This window comes from Sturnira hondurensis, unplaced genomic scaffold (genome assembly GCF_014824575.4).
Source record: "Sturnira hondurensis isolate 20B ecotype Veracruz unplaced genomic scaffold, ASM1482457v3 Scaffold0009719, whole genome shotgun sequence".
NCBI classification, from domain to species: domain Eukaryota; kingdom Metazoa; phylum Chordata; class Mammalia; order Chiroptera; family Phyllostomidae; genus Sturnira; species Sturnira hondurensis.
In genome coordinates, this window is record NW_028082350.1 from 1,157,921 (window position 1) to 1,171,084 (window position 13,164).

Sequence of the window (13,164 nt, forward strand, 5' to 3'; positions counted from 1 at the left end):
CATGGGGAGGGCAGCAGGGAGGCAGCAGCCATTGGCGTTAAGGAGCACGGGTGTTGGAGCAATCCACTGAAGTCCCAGTGCCCTCAGTGTAGGCTGGTGCACTTGCGTGAAGCTGTAGCTTTGACACGGGGCCAGGTGGTAGGGATTTCCAAGGCTTGGCTGTCCCTGTTTCTCTCCCCCACCCACTCTCACTCCCAAAGGGACAAGTCTCAGGTGCCCCTCTGGCTCCTGAATCAGACCTGGGGCCCCCCACCAAAGCCGGAAGGACTAAAGAATTACCCCAACCTGAGAAATTAAAAGGGAGCAGGTTAATTAGAAAATGCTTAATTAGGAAACCAGTTCCCAAGAAGAAAGGGAATTAGCTGAAACATAGACCTAACCCAAAACCTAGCGGTGGAGCTGACTTGCACCTGTTTGCTCCAAAGGACTGTGCACTCATGGTCAGAGACGTCACGCTGGTAGCCTCGGAATGCCGCTGACGTTGACAAAGGCTTCCAACCCAGCACTTCTCCCCCTCTGACACCTGTTGTTGACTATTTACTATCACACACCTGCAAAGGTCTAACCTGTACTCCTAGTCAGCAGGCCCCCCTGCCTCTGGGTCTAGAAACTTATAGTGGAAGCATGGTCCTTGCAAGGTCTGTTTCTTCAAGCCGAGGTCTCCGAAGTAATTTGCAGCACATGAGCCATTGGGGCACATCCGGAAGACCTCCTCACGTTTGTTATTTAAATATTTTACCTAATCTCTAATGTTTCTATTTTCAGTTTCTGTTTTATAAGGTATACAATATAACTATAGTCATATATGTGCATACTTTATATGAAAACACACATTTGGGAGGTCACTACTTAAATTCTTTTTAAGCAATGGTGTATGAAATAAAAGGGAAAAGCGTGGAGACCATCGTGTTAGAGTAAAAGAAAAGAGGGTTACTGTTGAGAGATTCAGACAGGGTGATTCAGGAGTCGTGTGTGCCCTAGGTCTGGCGTGTGTGCCACAAGAAAAGTGAAGACAGAAGGCGGAGAGGCGCCCCGCTGCTGCTCCAGGCTGGGGTGTCTCAGGGGACGTGCAGCAAGGGAGCCCGGCGGCCAGAGGCTGCTCTGCGGAGGTCAGGGAGGAGAGTGCTTGCAGATGGACTTCAGCACCTGTGCAGTCACGGGGCGGGGGCGGGGGGGGGGATCCTCACCGTGTAGACTTCTGCCCCCGACTTCGCCACCAGAGTCGGATTCGCTAGGCCTGGGAATTCGCATGTCTTCCAAGTGTTTAATGAAAACCAGTGATTTTGAAGATAAAAGGAGTATTGCTGACGACAACCCATGAGACTCAAGGGACAGTGGGAGAGTTTGGAGTGGGGAGGCCGGAAGGTGGGAGAGTGGGTCGGATTAGAGCCCTACGGGAGGAGGAACCAAGACGACGAGCATGAGGGAGGAGGCAGGAGGCGTGGGTTTCTGGCGCCAGCTAAAGCAGGAGCAAGGTAAGCCAGGGCGAACTACGCTGGGCTTGCACTGCAGACCGTGGTGGGAAGTGGGAAGTGGGAGGTGGGAGGGGGAGGTGGGGGGAGGTGGGGGGAGGTGGGGGGAGGTGGGGGGAGGTGGGGGTGGTGGGGGGCGGTGGCGGGGAAAGGGCTGAGGCTTTACTGAGAACCAAACAGAGGTCGGGAGGCCGCCCCTCACTTTTGACCCCTCTTTTTCGCCGGCGGAATTCTACGAGCCTTTCGTTCTTCAGACCTCGGATCGTGTCTCACCTCCCCTGAAGTTTTCTCTCAGACACTCTGTCCGGGTAGCTTCAATTCCTTCAGGCAAAGAGAATGGCAGCCCCGTGGAGCCAGGACGACTGGTGGGGCACAACCTGACTCCCGGGCGCCCTGCAGCCCCACAGGACGCTCGTTTGCTCCCCGAGCTGTTCTCAGGGGCGCATCGAGCATTTGTGTTTCCCACTTGACCTTGACCAAGGGAGCCCGCGATGCACACCAACCCCTGTGCGACCAGGTGGGGCCTTGTGAATGAATAATCCTTTCTTTACTAAGACTTTGTTCATTCCTTCCTTTGAGCCACGGACCATCCACAATCACAATGTGCTGTTGTTGTTTTTTTCAGAATCCCTGTGCGCGAGCATTCGATTTAAGCACGGCCTAGTGTCCCATCCTGTTCCTGAGGTGTCAGGAGCACTCGAACCCGGGCGTGTGGGCCAACACTGTCCCCGGGGCTCTGCCTCTGCCTCAGCTGCAGACTGAGGGCTGCTTCCCCGTTAGACCTGATATTATTCGGGTCCGTCTCCTCGCTCCGAGATCAGACGTCCTTGCTTCACCCACACAACTACCTCTTTCTCCTTTTATCTGGTACAAATGACTATCCTACAAATCTACCTTTGCCCATCTGTACCAGTCATTTGCGATTTTAGCTTATCTTATATTTTACAATATTTTTGTGTGGGTGTGAACTTTCTAATTAGATTGTAAACCTTTGGGTAAACGTCATATCAACCATAATGCCTCACAGAGCAGTTTTGCAAAGTAAGTGCTCAATGTTTGTTGACTGATTGACATGGAGAAACGTGTTAGCTGGTGGATTTGTTATGACAGGGAATCAAGCAGCCTTAGCTCAGACGAGGAACTGCCTTTCCAATGTGAGGAATCTGGCTAAATACTGAAACGCTCCTTTAATTATTATGACATTTCAAATTAATTCTATATTTCCAACTGCATTTTCAGTTGTATGCATAATTAGTATTATGCTAAACAGTAGTTATACTTAAATGTTTAGTAGTTCATGTAAGTGACTAAAATTAGTAATGTTTTACAGCCAAACCAACTTAACTTTTATTAATTTTTATTTATTTATTTGATAGAAAGGAAAGCAGGGAGGGAGGGAGGGAGAGAGATCGAGGTCTCGCTCATGTGCCCGGTCGGGGATCGAACCCTCAACCTGGGCGCATCCAGACAACACTCTAGCCTCTAGCCGACGAAGCTACTGCCAGGGCGGATTCATGTTCAGTCGTTTCCTTCTCACAGCCTTGCTGTTGGCAATTCCTCTGATGCAATGTGCGCTTCCATGCTAATTGCCCTGTACCACGTTGAGATGCACCAAAAGACAGAGGTGCTGCGTTCAATCCCGCAGCGACAGAGGCCGATGCCCCAGGTTCTTTGTTTCCGGCTCCTCGGGGCTGCCTGCACCCATTGCCTGGTGCCCTCCTCCCGGCCGTGTCTGAACATTTCCTTTCTTTTAACTTTGACTTTTTACTATGAGCTTCTAATTTACAGAGAGGTAGAAAGATAATTAATATCCACATTCCCATCGCCTTAATTTACCAATCATTTTACCACCTTTTCTTCATTATTTTAGAGGGATTTAAAAATTACAGACATTATCACATTTTACACTTAAAAACTTCAGTAGAAATCTCTAAACATTTTTTCTACATAAATCATCGTTGTCACACTGTATTAGTTGCCAGGGCTGCCATAACAAAATACCACAGACTGGGTGGCTTAAACAACAGAAAGTTATTGTCTCACAGTCTGAAGGCTGGAAGTCCAAGATGGAGCTGTCACCAGGGTTGATTTCCTCTGAGGCCTCTCTCCTCCGCGTGCGGATGGCCCCTCAGTGCCTCTTCCCTGGGTGGTCCCTCTGCACACACGTCAGGTTCTCTGTGTCCAGGTTTCCTCTTTCCTTGAGCACAGCAGTCCCACGGGATGCGGGCTCGCTGTAAAGAGAGTGAGCAAACACAGCCGTGTGCAAAGATCTTATCTCCCATTACGGTTACACTCGGGTACTGCTGGGAGTTAGGATCTCAGTATAAGAATTTGAGGAGGGGAGGAACACAATTGAGGTTGTAACACTTACAAAACTAACAATAGTTTATCAATATAATTAATGCTCAGTTCATGTTTGATTTCTTTCAATTGTGCCTGGAATGTTTTTGTTTAAACCAAAGGCCAATCAGGGACCATGAATTGCATTTAGCTGTTATAGCTCCTAAATTGATGTTAATTTAAAATAGTCTTCCTCCCCTCTTTCTTCCTCCACATTGTTTTGTTGAAATAATTGCCCGAATTTGCCTTTTTCTCTGCTTCATAGTGGAGCAATTCAACTAGTTTACCTGTGCGCTGTACTGAGCTTCCTATAAACTGTAAGTCAGGCCTAAAGGTCTGTTTCGATTCAGGGTAAATGTTTCAGGCAAGAATATTTCATGACTCATGCTGTATCCTGCACATCTGGTCCCAGCAGATGGCATGGTGTGTCTGGTTGTACAGACTTTGCTTTAGTCGACGGGACAAAGAGGAGACAGCACGTCTCCCTTTGAGCAGTTATATTGCAGCATCACCTTTGCCAGCACATTCTACATAATGAATTTAGTTTTCATTGATGATCCTTAATTAAATCAACTATTTTATTAGGGATTACCAAATTTATTTTGTATTTATTAGCTGGAATTATTCTGCGAAGAAGCAGTTTCCCTCATCAACTGGGGCTATTTAATCATCCTTAAATACAGTTCCAAATGGAAAGACCAAATAAATGTTTTGAACTTTAATTACCAATTTTCAAAACAAAGAGTTGGTATAGTAACTACCTCCAATAGCAACAAAGGAAGCTTAGTTCTTTTTTGGGGGGGAGGGGGGGTTTTCTGTTTTGGGACTGTCATTTACAGATTTAAGGCCTTTAATATATTCTTACAGCCATTTTTCCTTTTCACACTTTAATTGGTCCAACTCTGGCCGCGCTGTGGTCCCTGCAAATTGGTGTGGTCTTTTTGACACGATCCCATTAATCTCTGAAAGATTCTTTATTTCCTACCAGGACGGGATGCCCCACACTTGCCTCGCACATTCGTGGCCCCAAGCCTGGAGCCGGGCCTTTCTCTCAAGAGCGCCCGTTCCCCAAGTGCAGAACAGCTTCACAGACCACGGTCTGGCTGCTGGGACACTCTTGCTACTGGAACTTTTTTTTTTTTAAACTCATTCAATGGGCTTCACTAGACAGTATTTATATTCTGCTAAATCATGACTTTATAAGGAGAGTTCAAATTCAAATTTAACATTACAGGGTTTTACTTATTTGAATTTATACTTCTATTTTCTTTTGAACTACTTAAAACCAAGCTTTTCAGAAAAAAAGCTTTAAACAATTAGAGCTTTAAACAAAGCTTTAAACAAAGCTTGGTTTTAAACAATTTTAATAGTATTACTTATTCAAAATAACCATACAACTTGAGTAAATAGAATATATATTTTTTACCCTGAAATATATCCCACCCAGAAAATAAAGGAGCTAAGTCTTGAAATCAGTTGAAATGACTTTTTTCTCTGTGATTGTTACTAATTTTATAGGCGAGTGGATTAATTTGTTCCATTTTTCTTTCAATTTTGAGGATGGTGTTGCTTTTTTGTTTTTAATACAATATGAATGTTTCAGCATGTAAAACAGTCTTAGAAGTTAAAAGCTGTACCTAATTAAGTTTCTCTTCCATCCCAATCCCCTCCTCCCACCCCCTTTCCCGTCACTTAATAGTAACCCATTTTAAAAATTAATTTGAGTAATTCTTCCAGCATTTCCTATTATAAATATGAGCAAATTTGTACTCATATATTTACTCCCTTTCATCCCATTCCGCAAAAGCAGCGTACTGGGATGTCCATTTGGCACCTTGCTTTTGTCTTTAACAGAGTCTCTGGAAATCACTGCACGTCTGTACCAGGACGCGCTCTCGCTCTCGCTCCCGTGCTGCCGCGTTCTCCGTGGTGCCGAGGGAGTGAGGTTTATTCAGGAAGGGCCAGGGTGTTGCAGCTGATGCAGCCAGGCCCCTGCTGATGGACATTTCAGTTGTTTCATGGTTTTGTTTTGTGTTTTGTTTTTTTGCTAGTACATATAATGCTTTAACGAATAACTTTGCTTCACATTTGTGCAATATATCCTTAGAATAGATTTCTAGAAGTGGGACTCCTACACCAACCTGGCTGAGCTCTGAAAGGATATTGACAAATTCACATCCAAAAAAAGTTGCATCATTTTGTATTCCTGTGGTGCTAACAGCAGAACATGACGGCACCTGTTCCTCTGTAGCCTCACCAGTGTAGTGTAAAAATTTTGATTTTTGCTAATGTGGTGGGTAAGAAATGGTTTCACAGTGTAGTTTCACTGTATGTCTCTCTTTTCTGACTGGGATGGAGGAAATTTCCATGTGTTTCAGGAACACTTGTATTTCTTTTCCTATGAATTATCAGTTCATATATTTTGATATCTTCAGGGTTCTTGTTTTTTTTTTCCCTTGATTTTTTTAGGATCCTGTTATCATAAGGAGATAAATCATTTGGTTGTGAAATGAGTTCCAAATATTCTTTTCTAGCTTGCCATTGTCTTTCATTCTTTATGATTGTTTTAAATGCAAACACTTTTTTAAAAAATAAAATGCCAAAGTTTAAAGCTAAAAAGAGAATATTTTTTGTTGTTGTTTGATACGTATTTTTTTATAGCTCAGGTGCAGTCGTCTCCATTTTTCTGCCTCCACTTTACCCCACCCCACCCTCAATCCCACCCCTCTTTGGCTTTGTCCATGTGTCCTTTAGACCTTTTCCTTGATGACCCTTCCCCTTCTTCTCTTTATTCCCCCTCCCCACTTTCCTCTGGTTACTCTCAGTTTGTTCTTTATTTCAGTGTCCTGGTTATATTTTGCTTGCTTGTTCATTTGGTTGATTAGTTTCCACTTATAGGTGAGATCATATGCTATTTGTCTTTCACCACTTGACTTATTTCACTTAGCATAATGCTCTCCAGATCTATCCATGCTGTTGCAAAGGGTAGGCACTCCTTTCTTTCTGCTGGGCACTAGAATTCCATTGTGTAAATGTAACACAGTTTTTTGATCCGCTCATTTACTGATGGGCACTTAGGCTGTTTCTAGTACTTGGCTATTATAAATTGTGCTGCTATGAACATTGGGGTGCATAGGTTCTTTTGAATTGGTGTTTCAGGGTTCTTAGGGTATAGTCTCAGCAGTGGGATTGTCTGGTCAAAAGGCAGTTCCATTTTTAGTTTTCTGAGGAAATTCCACACTGTTTTTCACAGTGGCTGCACCAGTCTGCATTCCCACCAACAGTGCACTAGGGTTCCTTTTCTCCACAACCTGGCCAGCACTTGTTGTTTGTTGATTTGTTTATGATGCCCATTCTGACCAGAGTGAAGTGGTATCTCATTGTGGCTTTAATTTGCATCTCTCTGATGGCTAGTGATGCTGAGCATCCTTTCATATGTCTCTGGGCCCTCTGTATGTCCTCCTTGGAGAAGTATCTGTTCAGGTCCTTTGCCCATTTTGAATTGGATTGTTTGTCTTACTGAAGTGGAATCGTGTGAGTTCTTTATGTAGTTTGGAGATCAAACCTTTGTCTGAGGTATCATTGGCAAATATATTTTCCCGCATGGTTAGTTCCCTTTTCATTTTGCTGATGTTTTCTTTAGGTGTGTAGAAGCTTTTTATTTTGATGAGATCCCATAAGTTTATTCTTTTCTTTATGTCCCTTGCTCTAAGGGACATATCAGTGAAAATATTGCTGTGTGGAATATCTGAGATTTTTCTGCCTATGTTCTCCTCTAGGACTTTTATGGTGCCACAACTTGTATTTAAGTCTCTTACCTATCTTGAATTTATTTTTGTGTATGGTGTAAGTTGGTGGTTGAGTTTTATTTTTTTGCATATAGCTGTCTAGATCTCCCAACACCATTTGTTGAAGAGGCTGTTTTTACTCCTAAAGGGAGAATCTTTAAAAAAAAGCAAGAGAAAAGCAGATAGTTACCTACTGAGGAGTTCCCATGAGACTATCAGCTGATTTCTCAAAAGAAACTTGCAGGGAAGAAGGGACTGGCAAGAAGTATTTGAAGTGTGGAAAAGCAGGGATCTACACTCTAGATGACTCTATCCAGCAAAGCTATCATTTAGAATGGAAGGGCAGATAAAGTGCTTCCCAGACAAGGCAGAGCTAAAGGAGTTCATCAGTGTCAAGTCATTATTATAGGAAACATTAAAGGGAACTATATTAAAAAAATCAAAATGATGAACATTAAAATGCCAGCAAATTCATAGCGATCAGTAATTGATTCCAAATAACAAACCAAGCAAACAAGCAGGATAGGAGCAGTATCATAGATATGGAGATCTTTGGAGGGTTACCAACTGGGAGAGGGAAGGAGGAGAATGGGGGAGAAAGGTAGAGGATTAAGAAGCATAACTGGTGGGTGCAAAATAGACAGGGGGAGGTTAAGAATAGTATAGTAAACGGAGAAGCCAAAGAACTTATAGGTATGAGCCATATTCATGAACTAAGGGGGGACTGCTGGAGGGATTGGGGGTACTAGGTGGAGGGGGGCCAAGGGGGAAAATTGGGACAACTGTAATAGCATAATCTTTGAAATATATTTTAAAAATTTATGCAGTCAAATTGCTTACAAAATTGTACTTACAATTCAAGATTTTGAGTCATAGTTAAAAAGGTTTTCTCTACTTCCAGGTTTTAAAGGAAGTTATCTAAGTTTCCTTTTAGTATTTGTATGGTTTTATTTTAAATTATATTTGAATAGCTAATTTATTTGAGTCAAATATTTTTCATGTTTTTGCATCAAATGTGTTGTTCAATGTTTTGCACATTTTTCATCCAGTTTATTCTTAAGTATTTTATCTTTTTTTGCTGCCACTATAAATGAGTTTCTCTTCCAAAATGTCTTCTAACTGGTTAATGGTTATATATTGAAAAACTACTCATTTATTTATGTTAATTTTATATCCTGCAAATTTTGCAGAATTTAAATTTTTGTGGATTTCCCCCCACTCCATTGATTCTCTTGAGTTTTCCATGAATAACTAGAAATAGTTAATATACTTACTTTTAAATGTCTAACCCCTGCTGCTCTCACCTAGTGAAGTCGGCTAACTTTTCTGAAGTGTCACTAGTTGTGGGGGTGGTGAGTGCCCCTGTCTTATTCTTGACTTTCTTGGGAAAACCTCTAGTGTTTTCCCATCAAAAAAGATGTTGGGGCTGAGTGTGTGTGTGTGTGTGTGTGTTTAACTATGTCAAGAAAGAATGTATCAAGGTCCTGGCTGGTGTAGCTCAGTGAACTGAGTGCGGGCCTGCAAACCACACGATTGCGGTTCGATTCCCAGTCAGGGCACATGCCTGGGTTGCAGGCCAGTTCCCAGCAGGGGACACACGAGAGGCAACCATACATTGATATTTCTCTCCCTCTCTCTTTCCCTTCCCCTCTAAAGATAAATAAATAAAATCTTAAAAAAAACTGTGGGAAATAATAAATTTAAAAAAAAGAATGTATCAATAATTATTTCATTGAGTGTTTTTTATTTGATCAGTCATGGGGATTGAATTTTCTTTTCAGCATTAGAGGAAGAAACCATATGATTTTTCTATGTAGATCTAGTATTTAATATTAATAGATTTCCCAGCATTGAATCTACTGGAATACATTCTACCTCATTATTATGTATTTTGCTTAATACGCTATTGGGGTCTGTGTGACTATTTTATTTAGAATTTTTCTCCCTCAACACTTGTGAGATTAGGACCGTGCGTAATCCTAACAATGTTTATATCATTTCGAAGTTCATGTCATAAAACTAATTTAGAAGTTTTCCTTTTTACATCCTGTGTGTGTGTATTTTAACCAACATTGAAATTACCTGCCCTTGAAAGGTCGGTTGCAGCCGGCCTGTGAAACCCCCCAGGCCTGGCGTTCTCATCACTGGTGGAGGGAGAGCTCGGCTCCCCGGATGGCTGATGTGTTCAGGTGGATGTGTTCACATGTACGTTCATCCCAGTCCTGGCTGCCATGGAGGCTGAGGGCCCCAGGGAGTAGGATGCAGAATGGAAGTTTCCAGGATAGAGGACACCTTTCCCAAGGCAGATGGGACCGGGGTGGACTGACACTACGGTCCTATCTAGCATGGGGGAGGAGCACTGAGGGGGTGATGTTGTGGGCAAGAGGGCTGTGGAGAGAGGTGCAGGGGAGGCCTAAGTTGAGGAGAGGTCAGCTGCTTCTTCCCAGAGACTTTTCTATGACTGCACTCCAGCCTCCCGTAGGGGTCTCTGTCCTTTTTCATGGCTGGGAGGGGAAGGAAGTTCCCTGTAGTCCACTGAAGTCCTTGGCAGCCTTTGTCAGGGAGGTCCTTGGAGTCACCTCACCGAGGGAGCTGGACTGACTACATCAGCAATCCCACCCCCAGACTCTGCCCACTTGCATTTACCAGGAGCCAGTTTCAGCCAACAAACCCCAGGGCTCACAGACTTACTAAAATGCTTCAGGCGATAGCCAGTCCTTTCATGCTGGGTCTTTGATTTTCTGAGGCAGCTCTCTCCACGAGGGGCTTTCAAACAACCGCCCCATTGCTCCCACAGCTCCCCTGGGAGATGGCTTTGCTATGACAAGGGGTAGATGGGGGAGGGGACACAGGGCAGACCCTTTTGTGTTCTCTCTTTCCCACTCCCAGAGCCCTCTGCGCACCTGCAGGCATCAGGGCCCTCTGCCCCCTTGGCCACAAGACAGCCCGCTACCAGGAGGCGCTGGGCTGCGAGATGGAGCGTGAGAGAGCACCTGGCTGAGAGGTTCACTGCCGCTGCTGCAGGGTGCTGCACTTGAGGAGCGGCTGGGAAAAGAGGAAGAAAGTTGGGACATCCCTGGAGCTCCCCAACCATGTCAGAGCTCGAGGGAGGACTTCGGAGAGGCTGAAGATCAAAGACACTGCTGAGAGATTGGTCTGCACCCAGAGAGCAATCTAGGTAGCATTTCCTGTGTACAAGTCAAAGGTCATATATGAAGTGTGACCACGTCAGCTCTGTTCTTTTGGTTCTGTGACCCCTGCCCATGGCCACAGGTTCCCCTCTACAGTGAGGGCGGTTGTGGGGCGGGGAGCGGGGGTTGGAGTGTCTGTGGGCTCACAGGCAGCTTGCAGGGTGAGGGGAGGCTGGGCTGTGAAAGGAATGAGGGGCCTGGGGAGTGTTTTGCATTCTGGGTCAGCACTACTTCCCTTGGTATTTACGCCCATGTGGCTGCAACAAGACTAACCGGATCCTTTCGGCCACAACCTCAGAATCAAGGGCGGAAAAAACTATGGGGCTCCTTTTAAAACTCTCAAATGGAGAGGTGAGTCAGGTTCATGCTGTGCCAAAAGGTGGCCAGCTGACCCAAGGGCTCCCGTGGCCTGGGAGCTCTCAATCCAGGCCTGCTCCTCTGAGTGGCCAGTCAGACCACCAAGTGTTCCAGACGGGGCCCCGCCCAGTAGGAGGCTCCAAACAGGGACTTCTGGAAGGTTCCCCGGAGGAGAACCTTTTGTCATTCACCTTCCTCCAAGGCCTCTTCAGGGTCCAGCTGGTACAGTGGCCACTCTACTGGGACATTTTATCCTCATATTCTTATGTCAGACGTGTGTGACAGTATGAGGAGGCCTTGGAGTCCAGAGACCAGGGTTTACTCCTGGCAAAACACATCACCTAGACAGAGAGAGATTCTTCTCTGATGTTGCCTTTACTTCTTTGCTTAATACTATTCTCAATGCTGCCCTCGATGAGTTGAACCCTTCCTGGGCTCCAGACACTGTTCTAAATACTCTCCCAAACTTCTACCCACCAAATCTTCACAATGACCCATGAAAAGGGGAAGAAGATATTTTCTTTTTTTTTACTGCAGATGAGGAAACTGAGTCCTAAGGAGATTGGGGAACTTTCTTAAGGTCACCAAACCAGGGTGAATGTGGACCCAGGTATTTGCTGCTCTAGAGCCTGTTGCTCACCAGCTCCAATGTCTCTGGAGAGCGACGGTCATCAGAATGGACTTGACCCTGTTCCTCTTTGAACTGATTGCTAAGAAACAAATAGAACAATTCCCTAATTTTTGTTTTTTACTCAGTCCGAATGTCTTTGAATTTTTCATTGTGTAAGACAGGCCTTGCCTCTGTGGTTTCCAACCATCCGTGCTATGGAAACACGGGCTGTACGTTCACCCCGGCCCAGCATCTACCCACTGTGTGCTCTGTTCCCACCAGCTGCTTCTGGCCTTCCCACACCTGGCTTCTTTGGCTCGGCAACCAGTTTGCGATCCACCCCACAAGTTCAACCTCAACACCTTTCCTTGGACACACGTTAGGTATTATTGCTCCTTTAGCTAAAGGGGCCATGGCTGTTGAAAAGGGTGCTGTGTTTTGATGTGAGCCTTGAAGGACGGGCTGCCTTGGGAAAGGCAGCGAGAAGCTGGTGAGGCATGCATTTTCTAAGGGGCTGGCGGGATGTGAACGGGCCCTGGTGCAGAGTTGGGGTAGGCAGGACTAGGGAGGAGAAGAGGCTGCTCTTAGGTGAAGAAGCATCAGTGGAGAAGGATGAAAGGAGCCTGGAGGGTGTGGGTGCTCAGGGTGCTTGCCGGGAAGGGTGGGGCCAGAGCTCCAGGCTCCGGATGCTTCCCCTGGTGGAGCTGTGTAGATTCCGGACACTCACCGTGGAACTCACCCAAGAAGCAGCGGGGAGCCCTGAAGGCAGGTCAGTGTGGACCCTCCTCCTCCTCTCCTCAGAGGGTGGCCTTGCCAGAAAGTCTGCTTCGGCTGTGAGCTGTCTGAGGGCAGGGCTATGAATTTTTAGGCTCATATTGCCAGAGTTGGCTGTTGAGTCTGGTGCTTTGTGGGCACCCAGGGATTTTCAAACAAATGAAGTAAGCGAGGGTCGCCCCATCTCTTTTCAGGGTCAGGCGATGGGGGGGCTCACCCTACTTTGCATTCCTGGTTTTCCTGGGGTTGCCACGAATAAGAAAACTCATTCTTCTGGTCTCCTTTGATAATACGGGGTCAGAGAGATTAAGCTGGAATTCAACAGTCTTGATCCATATAAACGAGACAGAAGATAGAGGATTCAAGGAGAGGACCTCCTTCAAGTGAAAGGGTTCTGTTTGCCCAAGACTTGTGTCCCACCCATGTCTGGTGCCCCCTAGTCAATGCCTCTTGCTCACTGGCTCATTAGGTTTCGAGTGCAGTTCCTAGCTTAAAAGTAAACAGACTTGAGTTTCTCTTATTTTTGCGCACTCTAGTAGGGTGAAGTCAGGGAGAGACAGGTAACAGGCTCTATAAATCCTGGGCATGCCACAGATATCTTGGCATGAGTTTGTTAAATAAAGGCTGATTTT

The 13,164-nt window shown here is 45.3% G+C and overlaps 1 pseudogene; it reads right to left on the reverse strand.

Annotated features, from left to right (window-relative positions):
• LOC118994685 (DDB1- and CUL4-associated factor 16-like) overlaps nt 1–1,251 on the reverse strand; it is a 30,879-nt pseudogene extending 29,628 nt beyond the window's left edge.
• Between the last annotated feature and the right edge of the window lie 11,913 nt (nt 1,252–13,164).